Source organism: Microcebus murinus, chromosome 1, assembly GCF_040939455.1.
Source record: "Microcebus murinus isolate Inina chromosome 1, M.murinus_Inina_mat1.0, whole genome shotgun sequence".
Lineage (NCBI taxonomy): Eukaryota > Metazoa > Chordata > Mammalia > Primates > Cheirogaleidae > Microcebus > Microcebus murinus.
In genome coordinates, this window is record NC_134104.1 from 26973855 (window position 1) to 26989802 (window position 15948).

Here is a 15948-nt window from a genome sequence, read left to right on the forward strand (position 1 = left end):
TGTTGGCAAGAGGTGATAAATTGTATTGCCTTCCCTCCTAAGCCTATTATTTCAGATGATCTCAAGGTAGCCACCATTAATTTAAGGGCCAGAGGGATGGGCAGAGTATAGAGACTAGTAAATAAAAATTGAGAATTTGCAGCCTTGAAAACCATGTGTGGGCAAGACTTTTGGCTATGGTAGCTTATACATTGAATGGAATGGAAAAAAATCAAGCCTTCTAAGTGTCTGAAGAAATTAGCTTCCCAAGGAACCCTGAACTTGGTCTACAACAGTCTGTGATTGTAAAAACTTCAAAACAATCAATGCTGCAACATTTCAAAATCCAAGAAATCTCCAAGAAGGGCATCCTTCCCTGTGCCCACCTCAGATATACTTGTCAAGGAAAACTGTCAATTTATAAATCTCCCAAGGGCAGATCCAGTAAGAAAAAGGGCAAAGCATGGAGGAGAACATTTGAGAGAAAGAATTGGAGGCTACCAGATTGGCCAACTAAGGAACTTCCAGCATCACTAGGGCAGGGAGTCCTGGCTATTCCTGCTCAGTAGGTTGTGGTAATTATCATGAATGGTGAGTAATGTGTGTTCCTCATTCTTCTCTTTTCAAAGGGACAGATTTATCACAATGATCCTATTTCTTCTCCACCATTGAAAATTTAAATGTTCTGGCGGCTGAAAACACGTCTTTAGTTTATTGGTTGCCAGACTTCAAGGAGCCCTATCTGCACCTCTTGTAAAGGGCCGCATATCACCCAGAAATCTTGGGCAGTAGATTTAATGCAGTAACAGAAAGATACAGTGAGCTTGTTTCACATGTGAAAACAAGGATGCACATGTTTGTTTGGGAAACCAAAAAGGTAGACAGTAGCAGAAAATGCTGGTAGCCTACCGTGGTGGTTTTCAAATACGTCCACAAATTATTTGATAACTCCTTCTTTAAGGAGTATCATTTCCCCTTGAGTGTGGAATGAACTTAGTGACTCACTTCAACTAATAGAATAAAATGGAAGTAACCGTGTGTGAAATAGGAGACCAAGTCAGAAAGGACACTGTGACTTCATCATTGCTCTCTTGGATACCTTGCTCTAGTGGAAGTTAGCTGCCACGTCATGAGGATACTCAAGCAGCCTGTGCAAAGGCCCACGTGGCAAGGACCTGAGGCCTCCTGCCAACAGCCATGTGAGGGAGCCTTCTTGAAATCTGATTCTCCAGACCTGGGCACGTCTTCCGATGACTACGGCCCCTGCCAACAACCCGACTGCAGCCACATGAGAGACCTTGTGTCAGAACTATCCAGCCAGGCTGTTTCTACATTCCTTACCCCCAGAAAATATGAGATAATAAGTGCTTCTTGTTTTAAGCCACTAAGTTTTGAGATGAGTTGTTATGTAGCAACAAGGAATAACAATTGATCTTTCCAATTACTCTACATCCTCACCATTTGTTTCCATCTGTTTTTCCATTGTAGCCATACCTATTGAGTGTGAAGTAGCATCCCATTGTGGTTTTTTTTGTTTTTTTTTTTAATTTTTTTTTTTATTTTGGCATATTATGGGGGTACAGATTTTAAGGTTTCAATAAATGCCCATTTCCCCCCCTCCTCCCAAAAGTCTGAGTCTCCATCATGTTGTGGTTTTGATTTGCGTTTTCCTGATGGTTAATCCTATGGAGTATCTTTTCATCTGTATCTTTTCATCTGTATGATGAAACGTGTATCTTTTTTGGAGAAATGTCTATTCAGATACTTTGGTCATTTGAAAAATTGGGTGTTTGTCTTTCTGTTACTGAGTTGCAAGTATTCTTTACATATTCCAGGTAAAAGTCCCTTATCAGATTTATGATTTGCAAATATTTTCTCCCAATTTGTGGGGTGTCTTTTCATTTTCTTGATGGTATCCATTGAAGCACTAAAGATTTTAAGTTTGACTTAAGTCCAACATACCTATTTTCCTTTTGTCATTTATGTTTTTCAAGTCATAGTTAGGAAGGTTTTGCCTAACCAAGGTCATGAGAACTTATTGCTATATTTTCTTCTAAGAGTTTAATAGTTTAGTTCTTACATTTAGGTGTATGTTCCATTTTGAATTAATTTTTAGACATGGTGTGAAGAGGGGGTCTTTTTTGCATGTGGGTACCTAGTTGTCCTAGAACCATTTGTTGAAAAGACTATCATTTCCCCCATTGAATTGTGTAAATTCATGGGGGAGCAGGGGGTGTGTGTGTGTGCATGCTCCAGGTTTTAGTGTAAAGATAAATTATATAAGATTTTTATGTTTCTTAAACTAATCTAAAACAGATATGTCAGTGTCTCTCTGTTTCTTTTGAAAGTCAAACAATTATACAACTGGTAAGCATACATCATGTTTTCTTTATAGCTTTCTTCCCTACAGATCCTTGAATAATTTGGAAAAACAGATGTGTACTATACTTTGCTTTAGTTGAAGGCTATCTGAATAAATCTCTAAAAATTAACAGGATCATGTTTTCCCTGAATCAATTCAAAAATATGGACATATGTTTGTGAAATCCCTAAAAGAAACTTTTGTATTTATTTATGACAGGACTGCTTAATGAGATCTACATACTCCATATTTATATGAAAGGATAGGGTTCTGTATAATATTTAGTCTCAATCATTTAGACATATTAAGCTGACACAGCATCAAAACTGACAGGTTTTCTTTGCTTCATTGATATTTCTTGGCTTTTTAGATCCCTTAACTATACTATACATTTTTTTTTGTTTTGAGGAGGAATGAGAAAGCATCATGTACATTTGCATTTCATTGAAGTATTTGCCTTTTTATTGCATAGTTTCAGCTGCTTGTACACATTCTCAGAATTGTTTCTAAGATCTAGTTTTCAGAATTCACTTTAGTGTAGAAATTTTGTGCCCCGGTGTTGCCAGTTCTTTGCACTCAAGTCCTACTGAAATTAAAAGGGCTCCAATCTCATTAGGGAAAATTGCACAATAACCTGCAGATAAGCATCTAAACATCTTCACGTTCACTTTTTAGACTTTTCTCAGTACTCAGGAACCTGAAGCACATCCTTACAGCTGCAACTCTAGATAGGTGAATGCCTCAAACAAAGGCTAGTTTGGATTTTGTGGTCCATAAGTAACTTCCCGTGGAAGAATTAAAGAGCAAAACCCTAGGCTTCTACAGCTAGGAAGATGCTTGGCAGTAATTAGCATAGAGGTAGTTCCATGGTGTAGGAAGACTTTTTTTTTTAAGCTTATTTAACCCCAAATCTATAGCGTTTTATTTCCGCCATAAAGGCAGTTTACATTTACAGTCTACCACCACAGTTAATAGAGACAGAAGTAATTGTAACTACAGTATGGTTAATGAAGACACAGTACATAAAATGTAAACTTTGCTGATTCTCTAATTGGTATAAAAACCTAAATTACACAAAAGTGGTCTTTATAACATAGTATAATTAAACACCAGTAATTGACATAAAATCTTAGATTTAACGATACATATTTTCATCTTAAGAAAATTTGTTTTTACTATATTATTAAAGATTTTCTACATTCTCTGGAGCTGCACTATCCAATATGGTAGTCTTTAGCCACATGTGGCTGTCGAGCCCTGGGAGATGTGCTGAGTGTAAAAGATACACTGGATTTTGAAGACTTAGAATAAATTTTAAAAAGGTAATCATATTTTGTATATATCGGGTTAAATAAAGTACACTATTAAAATTAATTCTGCCTGTTTCTTTGTACTCTTTATACATGGACACTAGAAAATTTACAATTACATACATAGCTCACATTCATAAATGTTTTTTATGGATTCACCTTATGTTTTTATGGGATGGTGCTGCTCCAGAGGCTAATTGCCTACGTTGGGGTTCCATTTTTATATGATCTATTATTATACACATTTTTCCCCTCAGGTTCATTCCATAGTATATAATATGGGTTCAATACTTTTCAATGCATATTTTTTGTTTTATCACACCTCTTTACTGTTAAACAGTCAATTTCTTCTGAGAACACCTTTGCCCACTTTGCCTACTTGGCAAATTCTTTTTACCTTTCAACAGCCAGCTGAAGCATTATTTTCTCTGTAAAATGTCCTCTAAACTCCCTTGCCTCACACCATATCCCAAATAGAAAGACATATTCTGTCCTCTGGACTATGACAGAATCTTGGCCAACATCTATTGAATGCCTGCTATTTGCAGAGTACAAAGATAGGTGGCTGAGGGTGATCAAATGTGAATGAGAGGGATATGGGTCTTGTGCCTACACTGCTCTCATTTTAGAGTGGGACACAGAAGCGTAAATATTCACTCACAAATGGCTTGAAAAATGCTACACAGGAGAGATTCACAGAACACCAAAGGCTTACCTCTTCCAGACTTTGTGGTATATAGGCATATTAAGACTGGACTATAAGCATCTGATTACATGGGAACCCTGGCCTTTAAACCATACTTATGTATTTAAGTATAAAACATGAATGACATATTTTTCACATCACGAATGGCTCAAATGAGAATTGGTTTTATAATACAAATTACCGAATAGGCATTATATTACACATATGCCCTTAGTATCCTTGCAATGATTCTCTTAGCCAAGAAAGTTAGGTATTGATTTTTTAAAAACAAAGGACAACAAAATAGTCTCCACACAATTAGCATGATTAAGTAAAAATGAATTCCACAAGAGGTGTGCGATTTACTTAACACTACTGAACTATCAAAAGAGTTCAGGATTTTAATGATTGGATTTTGTGGGGCTGAGCAGATAGATTAATAATAAGTGAGCAGCTTTGGTAAGTCATTTAATGTATGGCAATGGACTTTTTAACACTGGTGTTGGAGGGCAGGACCAATACTTGGCTTGTTGGGCAGTATCAGTGATTCAAACTCTCATTAAGAAGCAAAGAAATTATTTTAAAAGCAACATTTGAATAATCCAAATATTGGTCCCTAAGGCTGTGTGCTACCTTACTCCTTGGTGAGCACATCGGTCCCTCACACAGACCCTATTTTAACTTTAAACAGAATTGTGACAAGTGAGGCTATCTGGATTCCCAGTCTGCAACAGACTGAGCTGCCAATCAGAAGAGGAGGGCAATGTTAGAGGGAGCTATGCTGGTAACAGAGAAAGGACAACAGATTGTCACTTAGTGAAGGGGGAGAGAAAGTACAAAAGGCAGAGATAATCACTAAGTCAGAGCATCCTGGTGTTCTACAGTACAGGGATTGATAGCTTTTATACCTATGGGGAGGATCCTTAACACCTAGGAAGAAGCCTTTTATAAGATAGGAACTTGATGTATTTATTGAATCCACTACAAGCTACTACAATAATTACTTTTAAGAAAATTGACACTGAATTGTCAATAAAATGCCAAATGGTATCCAATAAATTGCTTAAAGAAACAGAAACATTTATAATACATTTTAGAAAATCTTTGTATAACAGTTAAAATAGTTTTTTTTTAAAGTTTGACAACCCCTCTGCCAAATGGCCAAGGTCCAGTTTTGCCGATCATCATTTAATTAGAACAATTTACTTTGTATTAATCCTGAATAAATGATGCACTATAGAACGCAGGCCTTACTAATTTGCCTTGAGCAGATTTTGAACTGTGGCATATGCAAATAATATGCTGTTATACGAGGTTTAAACTGTATAATATGGCAACAGATTGCATAGTTGAATCACTGGGGTGATGTAAAATAATTGTTCTAAAAGGTACCATCACCATTAAGTAAAACATTCCTACCATGTGCCCGGCAGTGTGGTAGGTGCTGGATTTATTAAGCATTAATTTGAAAAATTGCTTTCACTTTCAGGATTGTGAAGGTATTCCGAAACTCTCATTCATATTTTTAAAGGTTAAGTGAAATTTTAAATGCACAACGCAGCCATTACATAACAGGCATAGAATACAGTTTTATGACTTGGATAGTTTTTGTTTTAAGTGCATTAGCAACTTTATTTTCAAATGCTATCAATTCTTAAGGATACGAAAACCTACATATAAGAATGGAGCTCATACACTCACTAGTCTTATGTAATAAGTGTTTTAACACTGGCATGCCATTTCAGCGTTTAGGGTAAAACTAAGCTATACTTCAGCGTTTTTGAGTCAAGCAAAAACAATTTTAGCAACGGCACTCATTTCCCCTGGTAATTTTTTTTTTTTTCATGGCGAGTTACTAAATGCTAGATCTAGAGTCAAAAAGAAACCTGACATCTGGGGAGGTGTTGAGGGGGTGTAAATAGTTCTAGTTAGATGTTTGGGGAGCGTTGAGGATACGATTTTGAAACAGCAAACACACGGAAAAGGGGAAATTATGGTTTCATATGACTTTCCCCCTTCACCAATTTGTGCCCCTCCCCGCCCCCCAATTTAGAGGCGGGTTCCGTGAGGTTAGGCTGCAGGAAACTGAGAGGCTCCACAGTGCTGCCGCCCCGGCCTCGTGATGTAATTGTTATTTTTTATTCGGAGGCTGAACGGAGGAGAGCTGCTGAAGAAGTAGCAGCCCTGCTCCTTTTGCCTTATCTAGTTGGGTCAGATCCTTCCCGGTGATGTAGACTGGCTGACGGACTCCGCTGGAGACTTCGCAGTGACAAAGCAGCTGAAGATAAACCCTGCTCCTGGGTCCTACATCCGTCCAGGGAGCTGGCCCGGGCACTCCTCAGGTCTCCTTCCTAGTTTTCCTCTCGGAGTCACTCCACACTGTCACTGGGAGCCTACTACGTGCTGGGCGTGGGGTCAAAGTGGCCTAGAGTTCGTGCCCGTGGCCCCCAAGATGAAAGCAGGACACACAGATTTCGAGGAGATGGAAGGGAGGCAGTGAAAGGGGCCAAGGGGTGAAATGGGAGGACGGAGACGCTTTAAGCGCCAGCCCCCGGGCGGGGGCCCTGGGGCATCTAGGGCGCCCCAGCCCCTGGGCTGCGCCCCGCGCGTGAGCGCTTTGGCCTGGGTAACGGGGACCGTCCCCGGCCCGGGGAGGAGCTGTCCAGGCGCCCACGGCGGCCGGGGGCGGCTGGGCAGGCCGGGAGCCCCGGGGGACGGCCGGGCGCGCCGAGCACCCACCTCTGCGGGCCGACGCGCTCCTCTCGCTGCCTCGGGGCCCTGCGGCCCCGGCCGGCCGTGCGGAGCGCGGGCGGAGAGAACAGCAACAAAGCGGAGGGGCTCCCGGCTGCCGCGCGCGGCCGCGATCCGAGCGGCTTCCTCCTGACCCGGCGACAATGGGAGGGCGGGGGAGAAAAGGGTTAAGAAACTTGGCTGAAGAGCTGAATGGCGTGGAGCGGCGAGGGGAGGGACTGGGCCGCGCGGACTCGCGGCGGAGGGAGGAGCGCGGCTGCGGGCGGGCGGCGAGCGAGGCGCTCAAGTCCGCCGCGCAGACATTGCAGCAGAGCCCCGAACTCGGGAGGCGGCGGCGGCGGCGGAGGAGGAGGAGGCGGCGGCCGAGGCGGAGGGACGACCCGGCCCTGCGCCCGCCCGCAGCCTGCGCGCGCCCGCCCGTGGCCTCGCGCCCGCCGCTCGCGGGGCAGCGCGGCTGGTTGGAGGGAAGAGCTCGCCGGGCGCCGGGGAAGGTCGGGCGGCGGGGCGCCTTCGCGGAGGGAGCCTGACGGAGCCGGGGGCTCGGAGCCGCGGCGGCCTCGGGTGAGTAGCGGCCGCGGCCGGGGCCCCGGAGAGCGGCCGCGGGCGCCGCCGGAAATGGCCTTGGAGCGCGGCCCGCGGCGGGGCTGGCGCTGGCGGGCAGGGCCGCGGGGCGTCGAGGCGGCGCGGCGGCGCGGGGTGGGCTCGGCGGGGGGAAGCGTTTCCGGGGAGCCCTGCCTCTCCGCCCAGGTCCCAATGCTCCCGGGCGCTCGGGCTCCTGGGCAGCGGGCCGGCAAGTTGCGGAGTTCGCTCGGGGCTCGCCCGTCCGTCGGTGCCAGTCCGGGGCCGAGGGCGGCCGCCGCGAGTCCCCTGCGCCCGGCCGGACGCGGCTGCCCGGGCGCCGGGCTGGGGCGCGCTCCGCTCGGCCTGAGTCCGGCGCTCCCCGCCGCGCCGCTCTCGGACCTGCTGTCCAGCGGCGTCCTGGGCGGCGCCGGGCACCGCTCCCGCCTGTCGCCCGGTGCCTGCCTGCGTGTGCCCGCCGGTCCCCAGCCAGGAAAAGTGACTAGGAGGAGGGACGGCTCTCCCGGCCCCCAGCGGACCCCGGCCCGCTCGGCCAGCACTTGTCCGTCCCCTCCCGAGGGCGAGGTTCCCGGACGGAGGCCTCAGCCATCGTTTCGCCCCTGAGCCGGGAACCTGGCTCGCTCGTAGGGTGAGCCCCGGGGAAGTGCTGGGAGGCTTTGGGAAGCTGCTGCTCTCTCACCGTCTGTGTCTTCCCTCCTTAACGACTATCGAATATTGTTGTTTCACCAAGGGTTTGCGTGGAAATACTCGACATACCCTCCCGTCCTTTCCAAAGTAGTTTCCGAATTTTAATCAGCGGTCCGTTCAGTCTGAGGGAACAAAGGAATCAACTGTGTGTTACAGGCGGACACGCTGAGAGTCTGTGACACATGTTGATCTCTGAAGCATTCCAGGACTTTCTACCCTCATCATGTTAGTGACTTAATTGGGTTCCAAAGGTAGCAAAAGAAGGACAGAATGGTTAGTAGCACTTTTGCGTTTTTGAACTATTTTTTAATGGGATGTTTTATTTTGGGGGGGAAAAAGAGGTTCTCAGGTACAAGGATTTTCAACTCAGTTGGTGGAACCGAGTTGGAGTTTGTCTCCGTGTAAATGATTGAATGTGAGATTGTGAGGAAATATTGTCTTTAGAGGAAGAAAGACCATCTATAGGTGTCCAGAATAAAAATGGTTGTCAGGTTATTTATGATGAATGCTCTTTATATTTCTTGGGGGAATTTGTGAAGCAAGGGGCTTTGGTAATTCATTCTTTAAAGTTATGAATCGCATTGAAACCTGCTTATTAGTGAATCATAGGTTTAGCAAGTGGGTGGCGTTATTCAATGTTTAATCACCAGTTTGCCACCTTTGTTGCAGAGACAGTGAAATAATAGACTTTTTAAACAAATGGTGCTTCATCTGCCTGGCCCTAAGTGTCAGTTGCTGTCTGGAATATGTTGAAATGTTTTTCAACTTCCAAGTGAGTAAGTTGTTCTAGTTTTGCCCGGCAGTTTGGTAACGTCCATTAGGTTGAACTGGCTCAGGGAGCAGTGGCTTCATCACCAAATAGTAACTTTTCTCTGCTTGGAGTTAGTGCCTAGAGACAAAGAAGGAGAATCAATCAATGGAGCAGCTACTACATAGGCTGTAGGATTGGTTACTCTAGTTTGTTTCATACTGTCCTGGGCAAAGATCTCTTTCCAAACTTACCCTAAAATGTACCCTAGGACTGTGAGTAAAATATATAAGTATTTTTTAAAAAAGGAATACTAACTTTTACTCAAATGAGTTCTCTACAGTGCCTTTGAGGTAGTTGAAAACTAGGTTTAATGTCTAGGGGAAGACTTGACTTAGAACTACATCTTACATGTGTTTCTAAACTCTACAGAACTTGGATTTTACTCATTTAAACACTCTAAAATATTGTAAGTTTGCACTGTAGAAATGTGTGAAGAGGCTAAAGGCTCTTCTGACTCTTGCAGTTTTAAGAGCAAAACGTCATGATAAAAAATAACCTATACCACCACCTAGAGTCTGTTTGTTAGTTTATTGCTCCTGAAGTTTGCTTAACTTGACATGTCTTTTACAGTCCCGATATAGTCAAAAAATGATTAAGAAACGATGACTTTCGAAAGGCCATCCAAGAGAACAATTATTTAAGTAATAAATAGCAAGTGCCAATTTAAATTATCCGAGCCACCTTTAGGATTGAAAATTATGATATATCAAGTTGAATGGGCTATTCTCCAAAAGATATTAATTCAGAAGAATTTAAAACAGGGAAATTTCAGCTCGTGCTCCAAGGCAGCTCTGATTGCTTAAACACTTTCTGTGTTTTTGTAGAGTCAAGAAATCTTACAAATTAAATGCCAGTAGAGCTTTCTGAAGTCCAGGTGAAACAAAAGCAATGGCAAAAATATAGGGGAGCATTACAGCTACAGGAATTCTGGAAACTTAAAAGTTAAGAGAGAATGTAAGCTGTGGCAGAGTTGTGGTTCAGAGATGTGAAAAGTAAAATCAATGTGAATTAAAGTGGTAATCTGTTTTGCTGGTGGTTTAGGTGTAGTGAAGCAATCTATTAAATGGGAGACATTAGGGAGGCAGCTTTTTTGGCCATGTGGCTTGTCATGTTGTCCATGGAGGAAGTAATGTACCTCCTTTAAGTGGTATAGCCTGAGAGAAAGATGGCCTCCAAGATCTTTAATTAAATACCAGTTGAACAGAGAGAACTAGAGCACTGTATTAATTCTGTCAAACATCACTATTTTAGAACATTGAGGACAACTAAAAATGAATTATCTCATATCTGAAAGCAGAGTTTTATGGAAGGTGACAGATGAGGCAAAATATGTCAATCTAATGGAACAAATACGATAAGGGGATATACCATCCTTGACTGTCTAGAAAGATGAGAGGAAGGGAGATCATTATTAATTGCACAGATTCTATTGCAAACCAGTAGTAGAAGATAGTGACATAGAAGTAATTTTAAATCATAGTGGCATAGGGTATATGAGGTTAAAGGATATAGGAGATTAAAGAAATTAGGTTTTTAATTTTAAAACCTAGAGAATGTAAGAAACTTAAAAGCTCGTGTTTTAAGTGTTGTTTGGGAAATACAGTAATAGTTTTTTGCACATCAGGTTGAAAGATAATTCTGTTCATTATGAGTAAGTTTAAAATATATAATTTTTATCAAGAAAAAGTTATTCACTTTAAATTCTTATAGGGTTAGTTTTGCTTTTCCCTAAAGTGAAGATTAATAGAAAAGAAGAGTTCAGTGTCTCCCCCTCTACTTCTCCCCCATCCCCTTTTGCTTTCTTCCCCTTTTCTGAAATAAACAGCTTCTACATCTTTGGATGTTTTCTTCCATGAAAATTGCCTTCGTTTGCAGCTTCCTTTCTTGGCTGTGGTGGGGTGAAGTTTCTTTACTCTGTACTTTTCCCCCTCTGCCCTTTCAGGTGATTAATACACAGAGTGAGTTTTGTTTTGTGTTTTTAGTAATGATTTACTGTTACATAGATGGAGACTGGGAAAAAGCATTTGCTATTCTGCATACCCATGTCTTCCAACTGGAGAAATATTTTTATTAATATACTTTTGCCTACTACTGAGAAGTCAGAGAAGCATTTTCAACAGACTGTGGTGGAGGGACTTTCAGGATATTTGAGTCCAAATCTGTGAATTGAATTGTTCAAGATGCATTTCCTTAAGTTGCAGTTTTTTCAGGGGACTGTGTGGGGAGGAAATGAGTGAACTCATTCTGTAGTATTTAGGTAACACAACAATGTGAGAAAAGTAGCACCAGGATGGTCACTAAGACTTGAGAAGGTAAAAACCAGGAGTGTCAGACGATGAAGCAGGCTATTGGAATGGAACAGAGGATTATGTAGAGAGGTTGGAATGCACAAAAAGTAAATGGAGGGAAGAGATCTTGTTTCTGTATCCTGTTTGCATCTGATGCTGAAACAGGGACATGAATTGCTGATGGTAATGGATTCCCTTCTATGAGGCCAACAATATTATATAGTGATTGTTTGAGGGAGAGAAATGACAAGTTCCCCATTTGTACATGTGCACTTTTTTTTAAATGTCTCTTATATATCCAAAGTAGAATATCAAAATTGGGTATCAGAATGAAATCAGGAGGTAAAGTTTGTCTGGAAGAAAATATATCAATATTATATCATTTTATCATTTTTCTTTTATCTGTTCTTTTAAGATCTGGAGTTTTCTAAGGGTCTTGTCATGGAAAATAGTTTTGAGTGCTGAGGTTTGGGTAGAGAACTGGGTAACTCTTTTATAGTAACTCTGATAAAGATAACTTGATGTAAATAACTACAGAAAGAATGCTTTCTTTAAGTACGTTATCATGTGACTTCAAGGTAGGGGGGAAATTGAGACCACAGAGACCTCTGAAGTCTTATCAGGTTTTCTTTGCAAACTATTACATAGATGCCCATCTGTTGTTTTTTTCTTCCTTGAAATTTAATGTTCAAGTTTCCTTCAAACTTAATGTTGATGGATACTGAATGTGTAGGACTAAAGATTTGAGTTTATTTAAAACAGAACTTTTGTTTTGCTACAAGTATGAAAGTCTTAATTTTTCATAATAAATATAGGTACCGAGACAAGTAGGAAGTTATACTAATTTTTGTCACTGTTACAGTAAATTTTTGTCACTGTTACAGGTTCATGTATCATGAACCTTGAAATTCAAATTGATCCCTACACTATCTTGCTATATTACAAATAAAGCATTATAAAATTTGTGATATTTTAGCTTATTAGTACACCTGAAATATAATTTTTCTTAAGTTTGTAAAACATAGAGAACAAAAAATGAGTTAAAAATAAATGTACTAAATTTTACAGTTGTATTAGGATTTTGTTAAAATTAATATCTTGAATCATGTTAGGGATAAACATTTAGCCTAGTACCTAGATGTAATATAATGAGAAACAAGTTTAAAGAATTTAGAAGGCTAGTAATTCACAAATGGAAGAAAAAACACTCTTTGTGATTATGAAAAAAGGTATCTTCACTGTATTTACTTAGTGGTATTAATTTTTTTTTTAAAAAAAGCTATAACCAGTTTTAAGATAGATTGTTTTTAGAGATAATGGTATGAATAATTACCTGTTAAAGAAATTACTATTTATATGATTTGGTTTTTGGTTGAAATAATTTCAAGATCTCCAGCATATGTTGCAACTTTGGCTGGAAAGATGACTGTCGCATCCATCCGTTGTTCATCCATTCTCTCCTTCCTTCCCTTCTTTCTACTTTCAATAAATAGGGCTGGGGTAAAAAGGGATTTTGTTAAGAAACTTGGAAATAGAATTCTCTGACAGGGTTAATAATTGTGTTTGAAATTCAAAACTAGCATAGTTCACTCTCCCCAGAAAAAAATTTAAATTCTTAACACCTCAGGAAACAAAAGCTCCAAATTAAAACCCATCTTGCCTCTTTAACTTTGTGTTGTTTAACAAACATATTTTTAAGGATGGAAGGAAAAGACACTTATTTGCCTTAAATTCCAAGTCACTGCCTGACTAAGCCCAGAGTTTCAAGAAATATTAAACTAGAAGCCTGCTGGGAATTTGAGTCATCAGCTTAAGATACCACCGAGATCAGGACAACTCTGGTTGACCTGATGTTGGTGTTTATTCAGAGCTTTGGTGGAAAGGAGTCTCTCACCGTTGTTAGATGTCTAATTTAAAAAGTCATTTCTTAGTCACTTGTTAAAGTGATAGGACTATTCTTTGTTTTCAGACCTGTAATTTGCTAAGGGATTGAGGACAATAAGAAACTAAGGAGTTTGGAGCCTGTGTTGTTAGTAGTCTGCTTTGATTATTTTACTTTTACTTTCTTTACTGTTATAGCTATGTGAAGGTACTAGGTAAAAGTCTGGTGGTTAGCTTTAGATAGTTAAGATAAAAGCTTAGCTTAAGTCACATACAGTGGCTAAGGTGGCGTCTCCTTATATTTAGGTGTTTTTAGTAGTTTGTTATACTCTACCTAACATGTTAAATGTGTTACTGCATTAAAAAGACATTGCAATAGTAAGATAGGAAATTATGTTTGTATGAAATCTTAAAATGAGAATAGTATTATAATGTAGTGTTTAATGATATAATGCAGGTGAGAGAACCTGGCTTGTAACAGTACACGATCAGAATTTGAGAATTAGAAGTTGAGAATAAAAAGGAGACATCTCTCTTGAGGAATCTATCCAGAAATTGAGCAATGTGAAATTTTTAAGGGATTGTAACTAGATTGTGAAAAGCACACTTTTTTAGATGCTTTAAATTCCTGAATTTATGAGTTTATAGTAATCTGTAATAGAGCAGTGGATTTATATACTGGAAAAGTAACACATTAAGGGAAGGAGGGAGGACAGAAGGTGGAAGACACAAGAAAAAGTATTTGGGAACATGTGAAATACTCCAAATGGGAAATAAGAAATGTCCTCAAAATGAATTAATCACAGTTGCAGTGTTTCTCCTAAAGGAACTATTTGCACAATGGGTCATGTAGGCTCACATTTGATTTTTGAAAAACATACTTAAAAATATTTCTGTTTTGTTATTCCACATTTATTTTTCTAGTCTAGGTTCTGCTACTAAATCAGTGATGCTACAGAAAAAGGAAAGTTTTTCTGTTTTTTTTTTTTTTTAATCTCCCTGGGCAGCATCTGTAGAATGAGGGGGTTAGATTTGATTTCTGAAATTCTGACTATACATCAGTCTATGCTGCTGTTGATAGTGAGCAGTAAAGATTCTAAGACTGCAGTTTAAAATGGAAGTAGAGATGATTTGGTAAAAACTTGGAATATAAAAAAAGTTGTTGTTTAGTTGCTTGCCTTTTGCCTTTTCCTTTTTTATTGGGAGGAGCAGGGAAAGGAAGAGAACTGCTATTTTGGGGGCAACTGCTTTGTGGCTTTGCACACATTTTCTCTTTTGAAATCCTTCAATTCCCTTTTGACATATAGGTGTCATTTTAAACATATTGACATTTTAAACATTTTGACATATAGGTGTCATATTACATAGATAAAGGAACCTAGTCTGAGAGATGCCAGAGTAACTTGCCTGATGTCACACAGCTAATTTAATTGATAATTTGATTTTCCATAAGAACATGCCATCTTTTGAAGAGAAAGCCAGTTGCCATCTGATTTTCAGGAAGTCATTAAAAAACCTTGCTCCCAACCTGGTAGCCACAAACTCGTGCAGCGTGTACAAGCCTCCAAGACTGGATTCTCAAAGACCAGCCTCCCTGGGAAGGCTAGTTGTTGCCAGCTGAGATTCTGCAGCAGTGTATGTTAGTTCTCCGGAGAGCTGATGTCCCACTGCCTGTGTTTAACTGGAGGGAAATGTAGTCACCAAGGGCAAGCTGTATAGGCTCTTTTCCCTCCAGTACCAGCTCTTGTGAAGTGTACCTCAGAATTACTGCAGTGTTCTTTGAGGCAGAAAGCAACTGTGTTTCTTGATATAATTCATTAAAATAGCTTGTCATGGTGTTAATCCGGGTGTTCCCAGGGCTAATTATGTTTGTCCACTTCAAGGAGCAGTTGTAGCAAATTCAGAGCCATAGCTCTTCCTGGTTGAAAAGTTACAACTCTTGACTATTATAGTTCTTAACATGATTTTTTTTTATTACCCTGGCTTCACTACAATAATTTTGTTAAAGACTATACTCTGCTAATAAACTAGTCTGTGTCCTACGAAGAAGAAGTTGATAATGCATTTGTGAATTTATTAGAAGGAAACAGAAGTGGAAAGATGAGTAGTAGTTGGCTTCATTTTGCAAGTTGACTGTTGTCAGTCAGGAGGGAGATTTTTGACTTGGAGAGGTTTATGGTACATAGTGTATTTTTAAGTACACACCAGGCATCTGCTTTTATTGTTAAGGCCATGAGAAATAGAGTTATGAGCCTTTCCACCTCTTTTTACTTGCCTCATTTAAAATTTATGGAATTTTGAACCCAAAAGATTCAAGCTGAGTGGTTCCCTATACATTAAAAGGTACAGGCAAATTGAAACTATATTGGAGACACAAAGATGAGTAATAAGATTCATATACATAATATATTCTAAGGTGCTTTGGATTTTGATTTACCAAGTAATGTTGGAAGAGCAAAGAATTTGTATTATGAAAACTGCAAAGGAAATGTTTTGCTTCTATCTTTTATTAAGATAATATATTGTATTTTGGCTAAATAAGAAAAAAGACAAATTGTCAAGGTGAACAATCTGAAGGAAAAAAAATCTTTCTGAAGTTTATATATTTATATTAT

At 40.4% G+C, this 15948-nt stretch overlaps 1 protein-coding gene across 3 annotated transcripts in view; it reads left to right on the top strand.

The window, feature by feature from the left end:
- Positions 1 to 6410: 6410 nt before the first annotated feature.
- Positions 6411 to 15948, top strand: part of NRIP1 (nuclear receptor interacting protein 1) — an 88028-nt gene continuing 78490 nt past the window's right edge. Inside the window, exon 1 of one of the 3 annotated variants that reach the window (XM_012786016.3) lies at positions 6411 to 6678. The gene's annotated coding sequence lies outside the window, so the exon portion shown is untranslated. Of the gene's footprint in view, positions 6679 to 7383; positions 7649 to 8138; positions 8295 to 15948 lie in introns of those variants that run through there. The other 2 variants (XM_012786015.2, XM_012786017.3) reach the window with 2 other exon arrangements.